A 10,481-nucleotide genomic window follows, 5' to 3' on the forward strand; every position below is an offset into this window, starting at 1 on the left:
GGCCGGGATCGAACCCGGGACCTCGGCGCCGTGGAGCAGCAGAGCTAACCCACTGTGCTACCAAATCAACGGGAATTTAGTACCTCAAACCAGAATGTGATTAATGGGGTCGATAAAACAACCCCAGTCATGGGCCAGGAGCTGGTCAATGTTTTTCCCCACCCACCTCACCCCAATCAATGGCTCACAAGCACCCCACATCCCCCCCCCACCCCCCCGCCCCCCAACACACAACGGCACACGGCCTGGTCACAATCGGGTTGGCTGGTTTTGTAGGAACTTGCATTGTGCAGATTGGCTGCCACATTTACTTCAAGAATTACTTCATTGGCTTGCTTTGGCCCAGGTAGGGGGGGCGGGGGGGGGGGAGTGGTGGTTTAGTGGTAGTGAAAAGTGTTTTTTTTAAAGTTCTTTTGGTTTGGGAGGAGGATGGGTTGGTCAAAGGCTCAAAGGCCGTCGTTTGGTGGTGCAGAACCTGGGTTCTGCTGAGGAAAGCCATTTTTTTTTGTCAAAGCTTCTCTTCGTGCACTCATCAGGGAAGTGGGCAGGGCTAACCGGCGACGGGGGAAGCAGCAGCTGCAGTCCCCGTGGCAACTCCCCGCCAATCCACCACTTTGCCCGCACAGTCTGAAGTTGTCCTCTCTCCTGACATGGGGAGCCCTGCGCGTCGTCCTGATGGGCCGATGCTGAAAAGCTTCTACAGACCTGCCAAAGACCTGACAGGTTTAGCTCAGTGGGCTAGGCAGCTGGTCTGTGATGCAGAACAAGAGCAGCAGCGCGGGTTCAATTCCCGTACCAGCTGAGAATTCTGAATTCTCCCTCTCTGTACCTGAACAGGCGCCTGAATGTGGCGACTAGGGGCTTTTCACAGTAACTTCATTGCAGTGTTAATGTAAGCCGACTTGTGACAATAATAAAGATTACATATATATATAGTGTTACATATAGTCTTGGTCAGAAAGGAGACCACAAAAAAAAATCTTTATTTTAAGCCAGTTATTTACACGTCTTTGTTCTGCGAGTGGTTCCTCAGCAACCACCCACCTTTCCCTCCCTCTGTTCCACTCAACCCCCTCCCCCACCACCAAGCAGCCACCTGCCCCTTTTCGCCTCTCGTGCTCAAGCCTTCAGCTTTTCTTTTCTTCTGAGGGGTACAAGTACTCCATTTGTACATTCCCATAATACGTATGATCTATGCGCCGATCCTCATCTTTGGTGTTGAGTGGTCTGACTTGGGGGCCCAAGACGTGAGACGCTTGCAAACGAGAATCCACAATCCTCCCCCTACTTCCTTGCTCACTTCCCTGGTTGCGGTATCTGTAGAACTCACTCCGTCTGTCCAAGGGGAATGATTCGATGGTCCTTGACGTGATGATATCCGAACTCATGTTGACCATGCTGGGGACGTAGCTTGTCCCGCTGCTGTGCGTATTCCTCGGGTCATTTTCTTGAACCGACGTGCGGCCCAGCTGCAAGCTGTGGGTGGATTGGATGCTCTGGGTGGGGCTCCAGTTGGACCCCGTTTGGGACTCAAGGTGCCAACTCAGCCCCATGTTGCTGGTCTGAGAGCTGTTGACAGGCTGAGGGAAGTGTACACTGGGCGACGTGCTGGGTTGAGAACCAAAGCTAGGCTGGGAGCTCAGCCTTTGGCTGGGCCCAGGGGCAGACCCCAAGTTGGGTGGAGAAGTGTGGCCGAGTGGGAGGCTGGGGTCCAGGCTTGGACTAGGCCAGCGGCTGGGCTGGGGGCTCTGGCTACTCCCGAGGTTGGGGCTGGGGTTGGGCCCGGAGGCCTGGCTAGGCCCGAGACTGGGACTCCGGCTGGTCCTGGGGCTCTGGCTAGACGCGGTCAACTGCCTGTTGCCGGACCTGGGGCTCGGGCTAGGCCCAAGGCTGGGACTGTAGATAGACCCGGTGATCTGACTAGGCCCGAGGCTTGGACTGTGTCCGGGGCTTGGGTGCTGGCTGGGTCCGATGCTGGACTTACGGATGGGATCGAGGTTCTGGCATGATACTGAGGTTGGCATAGGGCTGAGCATGGAGCAGGAGTTGCCATAGAGGCCGGTCTGCTGGGGTTCTGTTGCCAGCAGCGGAAGTCTGGAACTGGGCCTCTGGGCAGCAGCCTGCCACTGCAAGGAAAGTTGTGGAGACAGGGGAGGGCTCTCAGAGAAGGCGGCTGTCAGGCAGTCCAGGCCCAGGTCAGTGACCGAGATCTCCAGCGGCATGCCGGATGCTGAGCTGTAATCATCGGTGTGGGAGAGCACGGACAGCTCGGCCTCCCAGATGGACTCGGCAGCCCGGTACATCTCGCTGACGCAGCCGCAGGCTGGCTGCTCCGGGAGGAGGTGGGCTGAGGCCGGCCCAGAGGGGGGTTCCGTCGACAGCGGCCGCTGGCCGGAGGGAGAGGAGGTGAACACTGGCTGCGGCCCCCCCCTCGCTCCAGGGCTTGCTGCTGCCCGCGATGAAGCAACGGAGGCGCAGGCGCGAGGCAGTGGGCTCCATATCGGAGCGCTGGTCCAGGAGGCAACACAGCTCCAGTTCGTCGGGCGCGACAGGCTCCGGCTCGGGGCTCCACGCCTGGTCCTTGCATCTGCCAGTGCTGCCCCGCTTCCCCCCTGCCGTCTCGGCCACCGGGGCCTCCATGGCCTGGAAATCGCAGACGCTATCCGAGGCCCGGTCCTTGGTTCCTGACGAGTGCTGGGTGGCCACTATCTCGTGGGCCAGCGACATGATGCTCTCTAGCTCGTCGGAAGCTGTGTTCTCCAAGCTTGAGATCCTGAACTCGTCCGACGTGTGTGAGGCCTGGGGGGGGGGGGGGGGAGACAGAGCAGAGAGGAGAATGAGAGCGTGTTCCCCAGGGCATTGTCCTTATCCTCGTTAAACATCGACCTCCTTCTCCGGTCGTTCCACCCCGAACACACCTTTCCCCCCCCCCCCCCCCCCCCCCCCCCCACCCAATCCCATCCTCAGCCCAGACCCGTCCCACATTTTACACAAACCCCCCCCCCATAATCTGTCCCCGATCCAATCTTCTGCCCACAAATCCCGTCCCACCCTTTTCACCCCCCTTCCTCCATCCCATCCTCTTCCCCTCCCTTTCTCATTTCCTCCCCTCACTCCATCCTATTCGCACCCATCCCATTCCGTACCTCCCCTCAACCATTCTCTTCCACTCCCATTCAGTACCCCCATCCCGTCCCTTTCCGCATCCCATTGTCTCCATCCCCTCTTCTCCCCCCTTCCCCATCCGCTCTTCTCCCCTTCCCCGTTTTGTACCCCCCCCATCCCACTTCATGCTCCATCGCATTCACTCCCCTCACCCCATCCTCTCCCCCTCATCCCATCCCTCCCCCTCATCCTATCCCATTTCTCTCCCCCCATATGGGGACACAGTGGCTTTGTAATCCAGGTTAAAGCTCTAGATGGGGAAGGAGACAGGTTAAAATCTCACAAACAACTGGAGGCATTTAAATTCAATGAATACATTTTGAAATTATAGCAGTAATCTCAGTAACGGTGACCGTGGCAACCATCATCGAACATCCATGGGATCTGGGCTCAGTATGTGCATGTCCACAGATCTCTGAAGGTTGCCACCCAAGTGGATAGAGCCGTGAAGAAGGCCTATAGTGTGTTAGTGTTTATTAACAGGGGGCTTAAGTTTAAGAGCCGTGAAGTTATGCTGCAACTATACATGACCTTGGTTAGACCACATTTGGAGTATTGTGTGCAGTTCTGGTCACCTCACTATGGGAAGGATGTGGAAGCATTGGAAAGGGTGCAAAGGAGATTTACCAGGATGCTGCCTGGTTTGGAGGGTAGGTCTTATGAGGAATGGTTGAGGGAGCTAGGGCTTTTCTCATTGGAGCGGAGGAGGATGAGAGGCGACTTAATAGAGGTTTATAAGATGATGAGGGGGATAGATGGAGTGGACGTTCAGAGACTATTTCCTCGGGTGGATGTAGCTATTATAAGGGGGCATAACTATAAGATTCGGGGTGGGAGATATAGGAGGGATGTCGGAGGTAGGTTCTTTACTCAGAGAGTGGTTAGGGTGTGGAACGGACTGCCTGCTGTGATAGTGGAGTCGGACACTTTAGGAACTGTCAAGCGGTTATTGGATAGGCACATGGAGCACACCAGAATGACAGGGCGTGGGATAGCTTGATCTTGGTTTCGGACAATGCTCGGCACAACATCAAGGGCCGAAGGGCCTGTTCTGTGCTCCACTGTTCTATGTTCTATGTGTTGCCAATTCCTAATTGCCCATCAGGCTGGGTGGCTTCTTCAGCCACTTGAGGGGCATTTTAAGAGTCAAGGGTATTACAACATCCTGGACTAGTGCGCGGTCAATTCCATCCCCACAGGCCCCGGAGTCACAACACAAGTGAATTAACCAATAATTCATCGGAAAATACCCAACGTATTTGGCCCTTGGCGGCCCAATAATTAGTCACCAGGTTTGTAAAAGTAAACACTTTTTATTTGTAACAAGAACTATAACAAAATCATCGAATTTACAGTGCAGGAGGAGGCCATTTGGCCCATCGAGTCTGCACCGGCCCTTACAAAGAGCACCCTTCTCAAGCCCGGGTCTCCACCCTATCCCCGTAACCCCCACTTAACCTTTTTGGACACGAAGGGCAATTGGACAGTGGGAGGAAAGTGGAGGAAACCCACGGAGACACGGGGAGAACCTGCAGACTCCGCACAGACAGCGACCCAAGCCGGGAATCGAACCCGGGACCCTGGAGCTGTGAAACAACTGTGCTAACCACTGTGCTACCGTGCTGCCCATATGCTGAAATATGCAGCAAACACGACTGGTCAACTCTTATCTCATTCCTAATTCCCCACTATATCTTTCCCCCACCCTCCACACACACACAAACACACACACAAGACAGAAAAACACAGAGGCGAAGAAAGGGGTAAAAAAAAAATAAGTCAAAAAGAAAAAGTCTTTGCTGCAGGTGGGTGTTCCAAGCACCCCTGCTCCTAATCCAACCTTGCTTTCTATTCTAGTTTGTTGCCGCAGACTGATTCAGGCCTCTGAAGTTTAAGGAATACAGCAATCGCAGCCTTTTTGGAGCGAGACAGAGAGAGAGAGTGTCCTGGTTTTGTTTGCAGCCTGTAATGCTTTTCCTGTTGATTCATTCATCCAGGTTCTCTGCAGCTTCAGGAATACATCAACTCACAGCCTTTCTGAAGAGGGAGATAAAGCAGGTCCTTGTCTTTCTGTCCAGGAGTTAAACTGAAACTCCTTGGGACCCTGAAAACTGTTCCACTGGGACAGGATCCAATCGCCCTTTGGGCCAATTCATCGGGCCACAGCCAATCAATCAAACCAGGTTGCAAGGGTCCTTTCCTGTTTAATTCCCGTATTTTCCCTTTCTTTTATTTTTACCGTGACATTTTTGATCCATGGTTGTCTAACGGACCTGTGACTTTATAATAATAATAATCGCTTATTGTCACAAGTCGGCTTCAGATGAAGTGACTGTGAAAAGCCCCTCGTCGCCACATTCCGGCGCCTGTTCGGGGAGGCCGGTCCGGGAATTGAACCCACGCCGCTGGCCTTGTTCCGCATTACAAGCCCACTGTGCTAAGCCAGCCCCCCAGGCAAAGCAGCCTGTGCCTTTAATTCAAACAGCAGAATCCAGAAGGCTTTGCTGTTTTCGACTGACTCTGACTTACATCAGTGATGGCTCGGATTGATTGATTTGACTGGCGGCCAATGAACTGAGCCAAAGGGCTGAGTTCTGCCCGGTAACAGGTGGCGATTGGATCTCATCGCACTGGCAAGATTTTCAAGTCGCAAGGTTCCAGTGTGGTTTCGCTTTCGATTCTGCAGCTTGGATGGAGGGTTCTAATTATTCTTCTCCCGAAGGAGCCAGCTGAACCCAGCGACAGAAGGCCACTCTGGGGGCCGACTCCCTCCCCGGCAAGTCCTTGGGGTACCCCTTCCTGCAGGTTGCAGAGGTCGTGAAGTCAGACCGCAATCTGGAAGCCGGGTTTGACGTACGGGTTTGAAGTGTCTCAAGAAATAGGCCGGAACGTGAGTCTTCGAGATGAAGGCCCAGTTTAATAAAAAACCAAAGTGTCTCTCCAGAAGAAAGCCTGCGGCTTGCGAGTCCGGAATGAAGGGCTCTGCGAGGAAGATCATCCAGCTGTTAACTGGATGCTTTGATCAACAGCGTGCTGCGAGGACCGCGTGGCAAAGATCCACCATTCGAAGCAAATACTCTTATCTTTTGACCCTCACCCATATTATTTTACCCCTTTCCACCCCTCTGTGTTTGTTTGTCTTGTGTGTGTGTGGGTAGAGCGTGGGACAGTTAAAGGAGGGTAATAGGTATTAGCTTGTCCCCTTTAATCCAGTTGTATTTACTGCATATTTCACCACTATCCTCATTATAAACAAGCAGTAATTGCGTTTCAACTTACAAACCGGGTGACTGTAATTATTGGACAGCCAAGGGCCACAGATGTTTTATGAAAATTATGGGTCCATTCATTTGTGTTGTGACTCTGGGGCATATGGGACTGGAATTGAGCCCGCACTAGCCCAGGGTGTCGGAACAGAGTTCCAGTCCATCTCTCCCTCTCTCTCTCTGGTGCCAAATGAAGCTCCTGGTCAAACTAGCAGAAACTAGCAGAGTGTTTACTCCCTCCTGTAACCTCTCATTCCCTCTGCAGCTTGACGTAAAGACACAGGTCCATTAATCATCCATGGATCAAAAATGGTCACGGCAAAATAAAAGAAAGGGGAAATAACCGGAAGGACCCTGACAAGGGTCTGGCGTCACGTGTAGGTCAGACCAGGCCAGGTCGGCAGATTTCCTTCCTTAAAGGGGACATTAGCGAACAAGTACGGTTCTTTTCAATCGCATATTTTTCCCAGATTCACATTTCACCAATCTGCCGTGACAGGATTGGAACCTGGGTCTCCTCAGGTTTTCCCTCGAGTCCCCTCTAAATCTCCCACCCATCACCTTAAATCTACGCCCCCTGGTTGTTGACCCCTCTTCCTCCCTATCCACCCTATTTATGTCCCTCCTTCCTCTCCTATGGTGAGGGGTCAGTGCAGGTCCACCAGCACAGGGAGGGCGATAACGGAAGAGGATGCGGTGCAATCCCGGACATGGGAGGGCCAGGGGTTTGGGTGAGCCGGCGTTTAAGGAGAGCAGCCGAGAGATGAGGCCGGAGGTGACGCAGGCAGGGGCGAGGGGTTTCAGCAGCGGACGAGCTGAGACGGGGAATGAAGCCAGCCAGTGTCATGGACGTGAAAAGAAGGGGCCGTCTTCGAAATGGAGGCTGCCAACTTGCGGCCGAAAACTCACCCTGGGGCCTAGGTTTCCGAGGAGACAAAGTCAATCCCGGGCCACTATCAGAGAGAGGGGGCTTGTGCCAGGAGTTCGGGAAAGTTGGGGGGTGGGGGTGGAGGGGTTGTGTGCAGTGACCAATGGCCTTAGCCTTCTCAATATTTAACGGAGGTCACTTCTGCCCGTCCAGGACTGGATGTCACATATAAACAGTTTGATAATTTAGCAACGGTGGACGAACATAGAACAGTACAGCACAGAACAGGCCCTTCGGCCCTCGATGTTGTGCCGAGCAATGATCACCCTACTCAAACCCACGTATCCACCCTATACCCGTAACCCAACAACCCCCCCCCCCCCTAACCTTACTTTTTAGGACACTATGGGCAATTTAGCATGGCCAATCCACCTAACCCGCACATCTTTGGACTGTGGGAGGAAACCGGAGCACCCGGAGGAAACCCACGCACACACGGGGAGGACGTGCAGACTCTGCACAGACAGCGACCCAGCCGGGAACCGAACCTGGGACCCTGGAGCTGTTAAGCATTGATGCTAACCACCATGCTACCGTGCTGCCCCTAAGTCGAGAGATGTTGCACTTGGGAAATGTCATGTGAGAGTACCTTTAAGAAATGGGTGTTTATAAATGGGTGTGTATATAAATATCTGTGGTGAGAGTACCTTTAAGAAATGGGTGTTTATAAATGGGTTTGTATATAAATATATGTAGTGCGAGTACCTTTAAGAAATGGGTGTTTATTACTGCAGATGTCAGAGAGGTGGAGCTGGGCTGTCTGTCAGCTTTTTACTTTTGTTTTAGGCTGTTTGCTGCAGGGTGTGTTTTAGTTTAGTTTTCAGAGCTGGATAGCTGCAGTCACAGCCAGAAGGGGTATGAATCTCTCTGTGTAATCTAAAAACTGTCAATCGAAACTGGTGATTTAAAACTAAATCACCCGATGTGTTTCTGGTAAACCCCACTGTGCCTGATGTGTTTCTGGTAAAGGGTGTTTTAAGTCGCATGGATGTTAAAAGGAAAGCTTAAAGGATTACTTTGAACAAAGAAGAACAAATAAAAATTACAGCACAGGAACAGGCCCTCGGCCCTCCAAGCCTGCGCCAATCCAGATCCTCTATCTAAAACTTACTTAGTGTTGTAGTCTTTGGGGGTTGTATTTGAATTAATGGTTGCTAAGATGTTCACTGTCTGTTTTAAAAAGGTTAACTTGAGTTCATAGAATAAACATTGTTTTGCTTTGAAAAATACTTTTCCATTTCTGCTGTACCACACCTGTAGAGTGGGCCGTGTGCTCCCCATACCACAATCTAGTAAAAGTTGTGGGTCAGGTGAATTCCATGATACACTTTGGGGTTCTCTAAACCCTGGACCATAACCGAAGGAGATCCATGATAAATGGCAGGACCCTGGGAAGCACCGAGGATCAGAGGGACTTTAATGTGGATGAACACCCATCCCTTAAGGTGGATACAGTGGTTCAGAAGGCATGTGGTATACTTGCATTTATTAGCCGAGGCATAGAGTTTAAGAGCAGGGAGGTTATGCTGGAACTGTCTCAGACGTTGGTTAGGCCACAGCGAGAGGATTGTGTGCAGTTCTGGAATCCACATTATCGGAGGGATGTGATAGCACTGGAAAGGGTGCAGAGGAGATTTACCGGGATGTAGCCTGGGCTGGAGAGATTTAGTGTGAAGAGAGACTGGGATTGTTTTCCTTGGAGCAGAGGAGACTGAGGGGGAGCATGATTGAGATGTATAAAATGGGTGGGGGGGAATGGGGAGAGGATGGGGGGGAATGGGGAGAGGATGGGGGGGAATGGGGAGAGGATGGGCGGGGGGAATGGGGAGAGGATGGGCGGGGAGAATGGGGAGAGGATGGGTGGGGGGAATGGGGAGAGGATGGGTGGGGGGAATGGGGAGAGGATGGGGGGGGGGAATGGGGAGAGGATGGGCGGGGGAGTGGGGAGAGGATGGGCGGGGGGAATGGGGAGGGGATGGGTGGGGGGGAATGGGGAGAGGATGGGCGGGGGGAATGGGGAGAGGATGGGTGGGGGGGAATGGGGAGAGGATGGGCGGGGGAGTGGGCCAAGGTGGGCTCCCCTTTTGGAGGAGCGGTGCAGACACGATGGGCCAAATGGCCTCCTTCTGAACAGTCTGGACTCCAAAGGGGCAGTGCATCAAACAAAAATCAAATCGCAATGGGAACTTGTTAAAAAATAAATTTAGATTACCCAATTCCCTTTTTCCAATTAAGGGGCAATTTAGCGTCGCCAATCCACCTACCCTGCACATCTTTGGGTTGTGGGGGCGAAACCCACGCAGACACGGGGAGAATGTGCAAACTCCACACAGACAGTGACCCAGAGCCGGGATCGAACCCGGGACCTCGGCGCCGTGAGGCAGCAGAGCTAACCCACTGTGCTACCAAATCAACGGGAATTTAGTACCTCAAACCAGAATGTGATTAATGGGGTCGATAAAACACCCCAGTCAATGGGCCAGGGGCTGGTCAATGTTTTTCCCCACCCACCTCACCCCAATCAATGGCTCACAAGCACCCCACACCCCCCCCCCCCCCCCCCCAACACACAACGGCACACGGCCTGGTCACAATCGGGTTGGCTGGTTTTGTAGGAACTTGCATTGTGCAGATTGGCTGCCACATTTACTTCAAGAATTACTTCATTGGCTTGCTTTGGCCCAGGTAGGGGGGGGGGGGGGGGGGGGGGGAGTGGTGGTTTAGTGGTAGTGAAAAGTGTTTTTTTTTAAGTTCTTTTGGTTTGGGAGGAGGATGGGTTGGTCAAAGGCTCAAAGGCCGTCGTTTGGTGGAGCAGAACCTGGGTTCTGCTGAGGAAAGCCATTTTTTTTTGTCAAAGCTTCTCTTCGTGCACTCATCAGGGAAGTGGGCAGGGCTAACCGGCGACGGGGGAAGCAGCAGCTGCAGTCCCCGTGGCAACTCCCCGCCAATCCACCTGCTTTGCCCGCACAGTCTGAAGTTGTCCTCTCTCCTGACATGGGGAGCCCTGCGCGTCGTCCTGATGGGCCGATGCTGAAAAGCTTCGACAGACCTGCCAAAGACCTGACAGGTTTAGCTCAGTGGGCTAGGCAGCTGGTCTGTGATGCAGAACAAGGCCAGCAGCG

Source organism: Scyliorhinus canicula, chromosome 17 (assembly GCF_902713615.1).
Source record: "Scyliorhinus canicula chromosome 17, sScyCan1.1, whole genome shotgun sequence".
NCBI classification, from domain to species: Eukaryota; Metazoa; Chordata; class Chondrichthyes; order Carcharhiniformes; family Scyliorhinidae; genus Scyliorhinus; species Scyliorhinus canicula.